The following is a 15968-nucleotide window of genomic DNA, read 5'->3' as shown; positions in this document are numbered from 1 at the left end:
TCAGACAACATTGAGACTTCCTTGGTAAAACTTACACAGCACATGGTTTAGAGTTGAATGGTGAAGGGGGCAAGGGCCATAGAGAAGATACTAGAAAGAACCTTTATCATAAAATATCAAACAATGTGAAAACATTCTTCCCTAGATAATGATTCAGAAATACAACTGTTGTCGTTTTCTGGTGAAACGTCTAGAGCCAGCTGTGCCGTTCTCATAGTCATCTTCATAATAATAAGAGCTGACTTTTAGTGCTTATGTAGTAAGTGCCTATTGGAATTATCTCATTTATCTCCACAGCCCTATTGTTACCTCATTTTACTTCTGAGAAAGTTTTAGCAACTTGCCACAAAGTTGTCTACTAACAGGTAGAAGGACTGCTGACTCTAAACCCAAGACCTTTTTTAAAAGTTGTGGTAAAATACATAATATAATATTTACCATTTTAATCCTTTTTTAGTGTACAGTTCTATGGCATTAAGTACATTCACATTTTTTTTCTCTATAACAGATGAAAGACTTTATATATTAATAAATCCCCAGTTGAATAACATTTTTTATTATACTTTAAGTTCTAGGGTGCATGTGCACAACGTGCAGTATATTCACATTATTGTGCACTCATGACCACCATCCATCTCCAGAACTTTTTCATCATCCCAACTGAAAGTCTATGCCCATTAAACACTAACTCCCAATTCCTCTTCTCCCCCTAGCCCCTGGCAGCCACCATTCTACTTTCTGTCCCTATGAATTTGCCTACATAGATACCTCATCTAAAATGGAATCATAGAGTATTTTGCCTTTTGTGAGTGGCTTATTTCACTTAGTATAATGTCTTCAAATTTCATCTATATTATAGTATATGTCAAAATCTTCTTCCCTTTTAAGGCTGAATAATATTCCATTGTGTGTGTTTACCACAGTTTCCTTATCTATTCATCTGTTGATGGATGGCTGGATTGCTTCTACCTTCTGGCTGTTGTGAGAAATCTTGCTGTGAACATGGGTATACGTATCTATCTTCAAGACCCTGCATTCAGTTCTTTTGGGTATTGTATTTGGGTTCTCCAGAGGGACAGAACCAATAAAGTATATGTATATATAAAGGGAGTTTATTAGGGAGAATTGGCTTATACAATTACAAGGTAAAGTCCCATGATAGGCCATCTGCAAGCTCGGGGAGAGAGAAGCCAATTTTGGCTCAGTCCAAACCTGAAAGCCTCACAACCAACTCTAAACCATGTGCTGTAGAAAGTCTCAATGTTGTCTGACAGTGCAGCCCCCAGTCTGAGGCCGAAGGCCCAAAAGCCCCCAGGAAGCTACTGGTACAAGTCCCAAAGTCCAAAAGCAGAAGAATCTGGAAGTCTGATGCCCAAGGGCAGGAGGAGAGGAAGCAAAGAGTCCTGCATGGGAAGAGAGAGACAGCGAGAAGACTCTGCGGGCTATTTATCCCCCTTCTGCCTACTTTGTTCTAGCCGTGTTGGCAGCCAGTTGGATGGTGCCCACCCACATTGAGGGTGGGTCTTCCTCTTGTAGTCCACCAACTCAAATGTCAATCTCCTCTGGCAACACCCTCATAGATACTCCCAGAAACTGCCTCACCGGTCATCTAGGCATCCCTCAATCCAGTCAAGTTGATACCTAATATTAGCCATAACAGGTATATACCCAGAAATTGAATTGCTGGATCATAAGGTAATTCAGTGCTCAATTTTTTTAGGAATTGGCATACCATTTTCCACAGCAGCTGCACCATGTTACATTCCCATCAGCAATGCATAAGGGTTCCAATTATTCCACATCCTTACCAAAACTTGTTATTTTCTGCTGTTTTTTCTTAACAATAGCTATCCTAGTGGGTGTGAAGTGATAATCTCGTTGTTGTTTGATTTAAATTTCCCTAATGACTAATAATGTTGAGCATCTTCTCCTGTGCTTATTATTAGCTATTTGTATATGTTCTTTGGAGAAATGTCTATTTATAGTCCATTGTTCATTTTTCTAATAGGGCTGTTATTGAATTTTAGGAATTTTTAATATTTTCTGGATGTTAACTCCTTATCAGATGTATGATTTGTAAATACAGTATTTTCTTCCATTCCACGGATTGCCTTTCTACTCTTTTGCTAGTTGTCCTTTGATAAGTCAAAAGTGTTTAATTTTTGCTATAGTGCCATTTGCATATTTTTGCATTTGTTGCCTGTGCCTTTGGTATCATATCCAAGAAGTCATTGCTAAATTCAATGTCATGAAGATTTTCCCATATGTTTTCTTCTGAGGGTTTTGTAGTTTTAACTTTTTAGATATTTGATCCAATTTGAGTTAATTTTTATGTAGTCATAAGGTAAGAATGGGTGGTCCTTTTTTTGCATGTGGGTATCCAGTTTTCCCAGCTCCATTTGTTGAAGAACTTATCCTTTCCCCCTTGAATGGTCTTGGCACCCTTGCTGAAAAATCGTTTGACCATGTATGTGAGGGTTTATTTCTGGGATCTCTATTATATTCTATTGGTCTCTATATCTGTCTTTATGCCAGTACCACACTGTTTTGATGACTGTAGTTTTGTAGTAAGTTTTAAAATCAGAAGTTATGTGACCTCCAATTTTGTCATTTTTCTGATTTGTTTTGGTTATTCAGAGTCCCTTGAGGTTTCATGTGGGTTTTAGGTTGGATTTTTTTTTATTTTTTATTTTTATTATTTTTTAGACGGAGTTTCACTCTGTCACTCAGGCTGGGGTGCAGTGGCACAATCTTGGCTCACTGCAACCTCTGCCTCCCGGGTTCAAATGATTCTTCTGCCTCAGCCTCCCGGGTTCAAATGATTTACCTGCCACCGTGCCTGGCTAATTTTTGTATTTTTAGTAGAGATGGAGTTTTGCCATGTTGGCCAGGCTAGTCTCAAACTCCTGACCTCAGGTGATCCACCTGCCTCAGCCTCCCAAAGTGCTGGGATTACAGGCCTGAATCACCGTGCCCGGCCTGGATTTTTCATTTTATTGGTATTTTCTTTTTGTTTTGAGATAGGGTCTCACTCTGTCACCCAGGATGGAGTGTAGTGGCACGATCTTGGCTCACTGCAACCTCCCCCTCCTGGGTTTAGGTGATTCTCTCCCCTCAGCCTCCCGTGTAGCTGGGACTACAGGCACCTGCCACCATGCCCAGCTAATTTTTGTGTTTTTTGGTAGACATGGGGTTTCACTATGTTGGCCGGGCTGGTCTTGAACTCCTGACCTCAAGTGATCTGCCTGCCTTGGCCTCCCAAAGTGCTGGGCTTACAGGTATGAGCCACTGTGCCCAGCCTATTTTATTGGGATGGCATTGAGCCTGTAGATTGCTTTGGATAATATTGACATCCTAACAACAAGTCTTCCAATCCACATACACACAAGATATCTCCTTTTATATGTGTCTTCTCTAATTTCTTTCAGCATTGTTTTGTCATTTTCAGTGTACAAGTCTTTCATCTCCTTAGTTAAGTTTATTCTTGATTATTTTATTGTTTTTGATGTTGTTGTAAATGAAATGGATTTATTTCCCTTTCATATTGTTCATTGTTAGTGTATAGAAATGTAACTGATTTTGTATCCTGCAACTTTGCTGAATTTATTATTTCTAAGAAGTTTTTTTGTTAAGCCCAAGCTTTTAATTTGCCATGTTCTTTCTCTGTCCTGTGTTAAAATTAATCTCTACCTCATTTTTGTCTTCTGACATTTTTCTGAGTTCTTGGGGAATTTGTTTTGCTTTTCCAATTTGATTGTATAGTCTTCAATTTGCTGTTCCTTTTCTCCATTACTATTTAAACCAGTATTCAAAGTTTTAATTTCCATTCAGTCTTTCCTATTTCAGAAATCCCTTTTTAAAAACCACTTACTTAAGTATCATAGTTACACTGACTCCTTAAATCTTATTCTGAACATAGTTTTACAGTCATCACCATAATCTCATGGGAGATGAATTCTTAGAGAGATAATTGTGAGTTTCTGTCTTCTTCTTATTCAAATGAAGGAACAAGGGGAAATTTTAGGTTGACTGAGTTTACACTGGCTGCCCATGCCAGACCCAGCCCTTGAGTGCCACTCTCTCTGCCAAGCTGTTGGCCTGGGCAAGGAGCTGGGTGGGTGAATATCTGCTCAAGGCTCTGAGGAAGGCTGTTGGTGTGGGCCTTGGGTTGTGTTATAGCAGTTCTGTGTCTGCTGACCTAGCCTTCTTTTGTGTCCTGCAGGTGCTGCCTGCATTTATTGCCAGGACACATTGCTTCTTAGAAAGCTAGCTGGGCCTTCTTTGGTCCTGCTCCATCTTGACTAAATCTAGCAGATATTCTTCAAAGTTCTAGGCAGGTGGGATGGCATCCTTCCTGGTTTCCAACCCAAATGCATATTTTTCTCTATTTTTATGTGCCTTTAGTTTATTTTAAAAGGACCTGGGGGCAGGAAACATGTGTTCCCCTGTTGCCATTGTACCCAGAGGTCCCATAAGACAGTTCTTTTGACCAACTCCACCTGATGAGATTATCAGGCTCTTCCCCCTCCCTGCTGTAGAACATATGTCTGCTCACAGCAAGCTGAGTGGTCATGGCTAATCTCTGCCCACATGCTGGATGATCCAACCACTGGCCTGATTGATTGAGTTGTAGAGGAGAGAGTTTCTCTTGTATCACTACTCTTACGATTCAAGGAAAAATCAATTTAAAAAAATTACTGAGTTAGAAATAGGTTGACTTATGGTAAGTGTAATCTAGAAGGCTTTAATGATACTGTCCCACCTCTTGATGACCATGTTTAATAGATTTTGTATCCGGTAGCTAGCAGTAGTCGTTATCTGTGTTTGATAAATTATTATATTCCTGAGTACCATTTTGGGGGCTTGTGGGGGTCATAGAGAATAACCAAATACTCATGGGAAAGAAAAGTAGAAGAGATAAAGCATTAAAGCATCATCAGAAATCAAGGCAAAGTCTTTCCTGTTTCTTACAAGGCCATACGATGACTCCTCCTTCTACCTTTACCTTACTGAGCTCATTTTCTGATACTCACCTGCTCCACCCTTCTTTTTAGTCCTTGAGTATGCCAGGTGTGCTTCTGCCTGTCCTTCCCTCTCCCTGGGGTTCTCTTCCTCCAAATAGCCCCATGCTATGCCCACTCGCCCCTTCACAGTTTTGCTTATATATCACCTTCTTGGGGAACCCTTCTCTGACCCTTAATTTGAAATTCTTCACCCTCTTCCCCCACATAACACTCCCTGTCAAACCTTCTTGCTTTATTTTTCTCCACAGCATTTATCACAATCTAACCCACTTTTTTTTTTTTCTTTTTTTGAGAAAAGACTGGAGTGCAGTTGTGTGATCTCGGCTCACTGCAACCTCTGCCTCTTGGGCTCAAGCCATCCTTCCACCTCAGCCTCCCAAGTAGCTGGGACTACAGGCATGCACCACCACGCCCGGCTAATTTCTGTATTTTTTGTAAAGATGGGGTTTCACCTGGTTACCTAGGCTAGTCTTGAACTTGTGAGCTCAAGCAGTTTTCCCCTTAGGTCTCCCAAAGTGTTGGGATTATAGGTGTGAGCTACCACACTTAGCCTCTAACCTACTTTTTAATGTATGTATTTATTTTATGGCCTGTCTCCCTGCTTGAGTGCAAGCTCCATGAGGGCAGTGATTTGTGTCAGTTTTGTTTATTGCTGTATCTCCAACACGTAGAGAGGTGCTTGTCATGCAGTAGTCACTTTGTAAGCATTTATTGAGTGATCAATGATTGGTGGCTTCTAGTGTCATTCAGCGGCAGCAGGTTGATGTATGTCTGTTCTAGATCACTGAGCCTTATGTTTTCAAGTGACCTCCAGATTTTTATCATTCATTCATTCAAGAAGTTGCTGTGTGTATCCTCAGTGAGTCAGACATTGAGGTACTAGCCCCTAGTAAGTCTCATCAGGGGATATTTATCTTTATCTCCAGCACTAAGTGCAGCGAGTGACAGGTAGTACAAGGGAAGGATTTGCGAAAGTCTGTGGAGTCAAACTGCTGAGGTCTTGTGAAGACAAAAGTGAATAATACACATCCCTGTGTTCAGTTGGTTCGTGGTCAAGTGGGGAAGACATGGACACACAATAATCTTGTGACTTGAGTGCTATAAGAGAGGGATTACAGAGATGAGAAAAAACAGTTGCTTGGGGATGGTAGAAATCAGGAAGCAGCTTTTTGTAAATATGGTATTTATGCTGAACCTTAAAGATGGCTCTTCTGAGTGAATAAGCAGGGAGAGAAGGTTAGACATAGAAACAACATGAGCAAAGATACAAAGGGAGGAAAGTGCAAAGCATGTTCCTAGGACCGTGAATTGTCCTGTGTAGCTGGAATAGGGAGTTTATGGGGGTGGAGGGGAGGAATGGGCTGAGCAGTAGCTCTAGATCACATCCTAAAGGCCTTGAATGCCACAGATGAGGTCTATGAACCTTCTTCTCTAGGCAATGGGACACTGTTGAAAGTGTCCGTAGAAGAGATGGAAAACATATTAGTGGTTGCCAGGAATTAGGGGCAGTGTAGGGGCCGGGGGAAGATAGGGGAGGAGGATGACTATAAAGAGGCAGCATAAGAGATCTGTGTGGTGATGGAACAGTTTCTGTATCTTGACTGTGGTTGTGGTTATACAAATCTGCACATTATAAATTTATATACAACTACACATACATATGAGTGCATGTAAAACTGGTGTAAAACATCCTCAGCGTGTTTTTAAAGTCTCTGCCTCAGCCTGGAGTGAATAAGTTCTGTAGATTGTGCCAGTGGCAGTTTCCTGGTTTTGATGTTGTAAATGTCACCATTGGGGGAAACTGGATGAAGGGTACATGGATCTTCTCTGCACTATTTTCACAACTTCCTGTGAATCTGTACTTAATTCAAAATAAAAAGTTAGAAAAAAATGCATAAGAAGGAAAAGGCAGAGCAGGGAGAATAGTTAGGGTTTCCACTAGTTCACCATGATTTCATTATGAAATGCTATGTTCACATACCATGTAAGATGCTTGGGAGGCATCTTTTTCAGAAGTTACAAAACACAGTGTCTACCCTTGAGAAATTTGCTGTTGAATGGAGGAAACAGACATGTTTTAAGTAGTGATCGTTCTGTGTGCTGGCTTTTAGTAGTAAAGGTAGGTACACAGCAATGTGAGAGCAACGAAAAAGGGGACAAACTGCTGGGGTAGGGAGGGCTTCATGGTGACACAAGGACTGGACTGACTCCAGGGAAGAGTGGGAGTTTGTGTGGCACATGCTGGGGCTCTGTAAAAGCCCAGGTGAGACGTAAGGCTGAAATTAGTGGTAGGAAGAATTGAGAGTAGGGAATGGATTCAAGAGCATTTTGGAGAAGCATTGATGCAAATTGTTGAAGTACTGTGTGTTGAGACAGAGAGGGAAGAGTCTGAGGTGACTTAAGTTTTCAGCTTGACTGACCGAAAGCATGGTGGCTCCATTAGCCAAAATTTAAAGTCAAGAAGGAGAAAGGTTTTGGCTAGGGTATGTTTAGTGTGAGGTATCTGAGGGACTCCAGAGAGGCTGGGGTGCAGTTGGGGTGTGGCACCCGGGAGAAGCAGCGCCAGAGCTAGAGCTGTATTGGACCCTAAGGTGCAGCCCCACTGGACCGCTTGCAACTTCCCCAGTCATCCTCCGCATGTTTTTAAAGTCTCTGCCTCAGCCTGGTGTGTCCCTCTCTTCTTTTTCCATCCTGTGAAATCCCACCCCTGTGTCAGCTCGCATGTTCCTTCAGTGTCTACTTCAGAATAGAGGTGATGGCTTTGAACCTTACGAGCTTGTGGATTTTGTCCACTGATACTATGGTGAGGCAAGAAGATAAGAGGATGAGTTAGCAATGAGCATTTGGAGGTGTCGTGCCCTAGAGGAGGAGAGGAACAGTTGGAGAGGAGAAACATGAAAGCAATGAGGCCACATGGAAGCTTGGCTGCTCAGCCTTTGCAGAGCTGCCCACCCGGAATTAGACACGACCAGGAGAAGAAATAGGCCGTGAGCTAAATCGTACAAGTTCATGACAACATGAAAGATAAGCATTCACTCTGCGTCACCCCAGAGCTCCATCTCCTGTGTAAAGCTGCCTGACATTGAATGGTGTCTGACCAGCCTGATTAATTTTTAATATTTGATTCTCTGGTGAGTTGACTGGGCATTGAGGTGCATCAAAGGTAGCTTTTGTTTTTATGAAGTTGGTCAAAATAACACTGGAGAGTCAGATTACTGCAACCTTGAGCTCTGGTTGTTCTGAAGGGATGAGATCAGGCTCTCTAACCTAGTTTCAGAAGGATCTTTGCCTTTTGCAAGGGAAGTTATTTGAAACTGGAAGTGGGTATGCTTCCTCTTGGATTCTGTATCTCTTATTATCGGAAAATGCCTCATTTTTCAGCCACAGATAGAAAACAGCATCAGTGCATCAGGCTTCCAATTCTGTCCATGACTCAAATGATGTCTGAGTTCTGAAAACCTGCTGCCAACTCCTGAAACACCGGAGAATTTAAACACAAATGTTCTCTAAATAATATGCTTCTTACACTGTGTAGTCTGCAAAGCAGATGATGATGATGATGATTTTAATTCTGCACAGTATCTCCTTAATTCTCTAATTTCTCCATCTTTCAAATTGTATTCCTAAATGTTCTCTCTTAAAATCTTATATTTTGTACCCTGTTATCTTTCTACACAGAGCCCTTCATAGCTGAGGATGGATAGTATCTGAGTGGTGAGAACCTACATGTGAGGAGAGCTGCTCTGAAGTGACTCACATGTGGATTTGCGACCTTCTGGAGTGATGGCTGGTTAGGCAGGAGGGGGAAGATCATGGAAAGGGAGGTGATAGTGTGGACTCCATTTTATCAGTGGTATGCTTTGTGAGAGCCTGCAAACTAACAGAGGAATTGCCTTTTGTTCTCAGAATAGGGTTCTCTCTCTCTCTTCTGTGTCTTGCTTGCTGGCTCAAGATCTACCTACTTGTAAAGATGCTTTCACAAGCTGGAAAGACTCCACAGTGTTATGGACTGTGAGGAAACTCTATTCTACCCACTTCTGCCTTACTTGAAAATTTTTACAATAATCATGATTACTTTTGTAATCAGAAAAGTTACAAACAGTCCCACTGGAAAAATAAACATTTAAAAGTAAGGAAAAGATGTTCAAATATTGAAAATGCCTCTTTATTGAATTTCTAAGTCTTTGTCTTTTTTGACTTCCATAACTGATAAATTATTTTAATGAATTTCTTGATATTTGTCCATCCCTCCATCCATTCATCCTTACTTTACTGAACCAACTTGATTTTGCCATGGTGTCCTATTCTTTTAATGTACTGCCTGATTCAATGTACTAGTAATTTGTAAATGAGATAATACACAGTTTTCTTTTCTCCTGTACTGAATGCCAGAGTTTTGGTATTAGGGCTGTACTTAACTTGCTCCATAAAATAAATGAGGAAGCCTTTCATATTTTTCTGTTGCTTTTTAAAAATTTGAAATAATAAATACCATCTTTTTTTAGTGAGCTTAGTTTGTGTGAGGCACAATGATTGGAACCCAGATCTGCACAGCTCCCAGGTCTTTGCTCATCCTGTTTGTCACTGCAGTATCAAAGGAGGAAGGCCAGCCTTGGAACCCTGAGTCTCTGTGGCCAGGAACGCCTCAGGGGGCTGGACTTTTCACTCCTCTTGTCCTTTTCTTTTCTTAATTAAAAATTTCATTTTGAAAGAATTTCAGTTACATAAACAGTAGAAAAATGATATAAAAGATTCCCATATACTCTTTACCCAGATTCACCAATGGTTAATATTTTGCTACATTTGTTTTATCATTCCATCTTTATTCACATATTTTTCTGAGTTACTTAAAAGTCAGCCACATAATATATAATATCCCTTTACAATTATTTACAGTATATAATATAAACATTTTAGTGTATATTTCCTTAAAAAAACAAACTAAATAAAAAACAAAGTATAGATGTCACAATCAGGATATTAACCTTGATATAAACTGTTATCTAATCTGCTTATTCAAATTTCACTAATTGTCCCAGTCATGTCCATTGTAGCAAAAGAAAAACATTTTCCCTCAGTTCAGGTTTTAATCTAGGATCAAACATTGTATTTAGTTGTCATGTCTTTTAAATCTCTTTTAATCTGGAACAGCTCCTTAATCTTACGTTGTCTTTCATGACCTTGACATTTTTAGTGTACAGGCCAATTCTACTTTATAGGATGTTCCTTAATTTGAGTGATTTTGCTGTTCCCTGTGCTTAGATTTAAGGTATGTGTTTTTGACTGGGATACTGCAACGATGTGTCTTTCTAGGTGCATCATAACAAGAGGTCCTGATGCCTACTTGTCCCATCACTGATAACCAACCTAAATCATCTAGTTAACTGGTATCTGCCAGGCTTCTCCACTGTTAAGTTACTATTTTTCACTTTGTAATCAGTAAGTAATATTTAGGGTGATACTTTGTATATAAATCCTGTTCCTTACCAAACTTTCATGTCCTAATGTTAGTGTCCATCCATTTGAAGCAACAAACTGAGACGTGCAAAGTGAATAGACTCTACCCCTTGGAGCTAGAATGAAGCCAAGAGAGAGTGAACCATTCGATCCATTTAGGCAGATAAGCCAATTTTTTTTTTTTTTAACTCACTACCTATGGTCTTTGGGTTTTGTCTTTGCAAAGGTTAACTGAAATCTAGTCATACTCTTGAGAATAGTGATTGGCTGTAGCTTGTAACCCTTGGGCTCCTATTTTGGTCACCTAGGGCTCAAGATGGGTCCACCCAGTTTATTCTGGTCATAAGTGCCCCTTGGGGCTTTGGCCGATGGCTCTGTTCTATCTTTGGCTCTTTCATCCTTTGTCTTTGCCTCTAAATGCTGTCAGTTGGAGTCCCAATAAACTGCCTCTGTGCTGAATCACCTATAAACAAGCATTGCTTCTGGCTACAGACTCATCTTATCAGACAGCTCTCTACTGAGCCCAGTTACACAGCTTATGCTATCAATGCTAAGGCTGCAGTTGTATGAGTCACACAAGTAGTTTTTAATATGTCAGAGAGTCCAGAACTGTGTATAATATGAGGAAATGTTAAAAACACCCAGTGGTATACTTGGGCACACTTTAGCTATTGCAGGGTTCCAGACCCCTGCAATAAAGCAAATATCACAGTAAAGCGAGTCACACACATTTTTTGGTTTCCTAGTGCATATAAAAGTTATGTTTACACTGTACTATAGTCTACTAAGTGTTTTAAGCCTACTAAGTGTTAAGTCTAAAAAATGTACATGCCTGAATTTAAACATACTTTATTGCTAAATAGGCTAACAATCATCTGAGCCTTCCATGAGTCATAATCTTTTTGCTGGTGGAGGGTCTTGCCTTGATGTTGATAACTGCTGACTGACCAGGGTGGTGGTTGCTGAAAGTTGGGGTGACTGTGACAGTTTCTTAAAATAGGACAACAATGAAGTTTTCCACATCCATTAACTCTTCCTTTCATGAAGAAGAGGAACAGTTGTCTGGAGTTTTTGATGCTGTTTGATAGCATTTTACCCACAGTAGCTTCTTTAAAATTGGAGTCATCCCTCCCAAACTCTGCTGCTGCTTTATCAGCTAAGTTGACGTAATTCTAAATCCTTTGTTGTCATTTCAGCAATGTTCACAGCATCACAATGAGGAGTAGATTCACCTCAAGAAACCACTTTTTTTGCCATCCATAAGAAGCCACTTCCATCCATTCAAGTTTGATCATGAGATTGCGACAATTCAGTCACATCTTCAGGCTCCACTTCTAGTTCTAGTTCTCTTGCTATTTTCACCACATCTGTAGTTGTTGTTACTTCCTCTGCTGAAGTCTTGAACCCCTCAAAGTCATCCATGAGAGTTGGAATCAGCTTCTTCCAAACTCCTATTAATGTTGGTATTTTGACTTCTCATGAATCATGCATTTTTTTTCCTTTTTTCCTCTTTATTCACAAACTGATTGTTAGTATGAAAAAACTGAGACAGATTAAGAATGCAACTTTGATCTTCAGTCTTCTCTTTCCAACTCAATCCTGGAATATTCATAATATTCTAGCCATCGGATTCTCTCCTTTCTTTTTTTGTCTTCAAAGTACTTTTCAAAAAGTACTTTGGCATTCTATGTTATTCCTAATTTCCAGGTGGAAAAATGAGACAGTGACATCTAAAAACATTGGGGAGGCTGGACCCAGTGGCTCATGCCTGTAATCCTAGCACTTTGGGAGGCCAAGGAAGGAGGATCCCTTGAGCCCAGGAGTTCAAGACCAGCCTGGGCAACATAGTGAGACTCTGTCTCTACAAAAAAAGAAATTAGCTGGATGTGGTGGCATACACTTGTAGTTCCAACTGTTCAGGAGGCTGAGGTGGGAGGACCGATTGCACCTGGGAGGTCAAGGCTGCAGTGAGCCGTGATCATACTACTGTACTCCAGCCTCGGTGACAAAGTGAGACCCTGTTTCAAAACAACAACAACAAACACACACACATACATTGCAGACTATATTTTTAAAAACAAGGCAATAATTCAGGCTTTTCTTGCTTTAATTCTCTCTCTGTTACCACAATAAAATGTTTAACAAAGTCTAAGAGATTACTGACACACAATAACAACCTAAGACTTAACATTAATGGAACTATCAATAATAATCAGTGAAATAACTGGAAAAGCATCACATGTAAAGAGTGATTTGCTATTCTATTTATATGATATTGAAACTGTCATAACATTTACAGACCCAGAAAGTTTGAGGTAATATTGAATAATAATTGATAACTCTGAAATACTGCAACATTGTGAAGGACCTTCTAAATGACCAAAAACAGATGAAATTTTGTTTGATATAATTTCAGTGAAGTTTTTTTTCTTACACAGAACTATATATATATTTTTAATTAGTAATCCACATAAGTTATACACAAAATTAAGTGACGAGATTGTTCAATAAAACTCTACATTGCTGTCTTATGGACTAATGAGCTTATAATTCACTGTCACTTTTAAGAAATTCTAGTCTATGGACGTGTTCAAATTGTTTGGTCTTATTAGTTTCATTAGCAAAAACTACCAATTACTTTATATTTAATTCTTTTGAATATCATCTTTAAAGAGCCTGACTTGAATTTTGTCAAAATAAATCCCACTTTAACTCTCCAGTTTCTAGTTTGTGGGTTCTTCATGAGTTTCAGTTCAGTGTAAGCTAGCACATGGACCTCCCCATGAATTTTCCACAACTTTAACACTTTCCACAAAGTGTCATGTCCTTCTCTAGGCTTTTGGTAGAATGTGAAGTTAATAATGGCATGTGATGTTCCTTAGCATAATCTACCAAAAAGTGATGATCTCCTTGAAAGAAAAGTCATGGGCTGCAATCACACATCTGAGTTGACAGACATCCACATCAACTCTACATAAAAAGAAAAGAGGTGGGACGTAGCGGCTCACACCTATAATCCCAGCACTTTGGGAGGCTGAGGCAAGTGGATCGCTTGAGCTCAGGAGTTTGAGACCAGCCTGGGCAACATAGCAGGACCCCAGTCTCAACAAAAAATACAAAAATTATCTGGGTGTGGTGGTGTGCACCTGTAGTCCCAGCTACTCGGGAGGCTGAGGTGGGAGGATCACTTGAACCCAGGAGGCAGACGTTGCAGTGAGCTGAAATCACACCACTGCACTCCAGCCTGGGCACTAGAGTGAGAACCTGGAATATAAATATCCACTTTTAAGAAATTCAAACAGATCCCAACATAAACGTCTTCAAACTTAATGGGTTTTATGTGACTCATCATTTATAGATCCTTGGCACCAAACCTCTGGACATTATATAACCCAACATACTGCAGTATGGAGGGAACACCATGAAAGGATACTTCTGGTATAAAATACGGGGTTTTTGGTGAAATCCTCTGTAGGAATAATTGTTACTTAGAGGATAACCTGTGAAAAACTTCTCTGGTTTCAGTTTAAAGGATACTTTACTAAATTTCAAATATTGATGCAAACATCAGTGTCTGTATTCAGGATGTACTTGGCATTGGGACAAAACTCAGTTACCCACCTGAATACCATAATGGTTTTCAAGCTCATGTTATTATATGTATCCAAAACATCTGGTTGCATTATGTCACCATAAAGAAGGTGTTCACCCTCTAAGCACAGTGCTAACATTTTGTCTTCCCTTTCAGATACAACGTAAGACTCTCTTATCTCCACCAACACTTTTTGTTTTATCTCAAGTAACTCCAGTGGCCTGCGTGGCTTTCATATTTGAGGGATGGGAGGTTACTGGGATGACGAGAAATGGTTGGTTGGTTGGTTGGTTGATTTTGAGACAGGATCTCATTCTGTCGCCCAGGCTGGAGTACAGTGTGGCATGATCATGGCTCACTGCAGCCTTGGCCTTCTGGGCCCAAGCGATCCTCCCAGCGAGTAGCTGGGACTAGTAGTGCATGCCACCATGCCTGGCTGTTTAAAAAAAAAAAAAAATTTTTTTTTTTTTTGGTAGAGATGGGATCTCCCTCTGTTGCCCAGACTGGTCTCGAACTCCTGAGTTCAAGTGATCCTCCTGCCTTAGCCTCCCAAAGTGTTGGGATTACAAGCACGAGCCATTGCACTGGGTACAGAAATGGGTTTTGATGAGAGCAGTTTGAATGCTCTCAAAATGCAAAGAGAAGGTATTGTCTGTAAATTGTCTCATACTCCAGAAGCACATCCAGTTTACATGTTCTGTCACATTGTAGTGGGGGAAGGCTGAGGTAACACATCACAAGGAAACTCAGGAGCAATAGCAACAGGAGACCCCATGTGAGGGATCCTTGTGACATCCTATTTGGAAGGGCTGTCCAGGGAGCTGGGGCTGTCCAGAGAGCCGGAGCCATCCACAGCAGCTCAGAAGCGTGCGAGCTGCAGGTTCTTCCTCTTGATTAATTTCCTGTCAATGAAATACTTTCAGTTTCACCAGTTGAACATTTAGCAGTATGTAGTTTTCAAAAATAATGCTACCAAAAAACAGAGAATCTCAGATTGGCTTAAAATTCTGCCATATACTCCTTATAAAACACACACCTGTAGAATTTCAGATGAGATTAAAGCACTAGCTGAAGTTTTTTGTTGTTTTCTGTATTCCACGCTTTAAGTAAAACACTCAGATTTGCTGTGAACACAGTGAAAACAGAAAAAAAAAAAAGACACAATTTGGTAATATTTCCCTTTGTAGTAGCTTTTCCTAACAAAACAGCCACCTCCTAAACACAGGCACTGGTAACACCCTCACCTTCTACTCCCCCGCTACCATGGCAAAAACCCCCAGCCACTCCTGTGGGCAATGGAAGGCAGAGAGTGCACCCTGGGACAAGACAAGGTGGCCAACAAGCAGCTTCAGCCTGGACTCACCACCACATACCCCAGCATTCTTCCGCGTCGCCCACGGCCCCACCAGGCTCCTCCAGCATTCACCTGAGCAGGGAACTGCTAGTCACAGAGGCCCACTCCCTGAGGTTTGGTGGCTCAGCTCCTGCCATGCTCCAGAAAAGCATGAATGGTCCTAGTGATATCTAAGATGGTGAGTCCTTTCCAGAAGATTTTAAATTTACTTTGCCCAGATCCATCAGAGGAATCTCTTGTCTGTGGCAGTTATTGCCTTATGAAATGTATTTCTTAAATAATGATACTTGAAAGTCAAAATTCCCTAGGCATGGTGGCCCACGCCTGTAATTCCAGCACTTTGGGAGGCTAAGGTGGGCGGATCATCTGAGGTCAGGAGTTCAAGACCAGCCTGGCCAACATAGCGAAATCCTGTCTCTAGTGAAAATACAAAAATTAGCTGGGTGTGGTGGCAGCTGCCTGTAATCCCAGCTACTGGGGAGGCTGAGGTGGGGAGAATTGCTTGCAGCCAGGAGGCCGAGGTCTCAGTGAGCCAAGACTG

The 15968-nt window shown here is 40.7% G+C and overlaps 1 protein-coding gene and 1 pseudogene across 1 annotated transcript in view; one reads left to right on the top strand and one right to left on the bottom strand.

Moving 5' to 3' along the window:
- The window catches only part of AAK1 (AP2 associated kinase 1), a 230480-nt gene that overhangs the window by 82175 nt on the left and 132337 nt on the right, over positions 1-15968 (top strand). The gene's annotated exons all lie outside the window — the stretch shown is intronic.
- On the bottom strand, positions 13337-14212 carry LOC105543205 (annotated as a pseudogene).

This window comes from Mandrillus leucophaeus, unplaced genomic scaffold (genome assembly GCF_000951045.1).
Source record: "Mandrillus leucophaeus isolate KB7577 unplaced genomic scaffold, Mleu.le_1.0 Scaffold279, whole genome shotgun sequence".
Lineage (NCBI taxonomy): Eukaryota > Metazoa > Chordata > Mammalia > Primates > Cercopithecidae > Mandrillus > Mandrillus leucophaeus.
The sequence above is the reverse complement of the archived record's forward strand: the minus strand, read 5'-3'. Positions and strand labels throughout refer to the sequence as shown.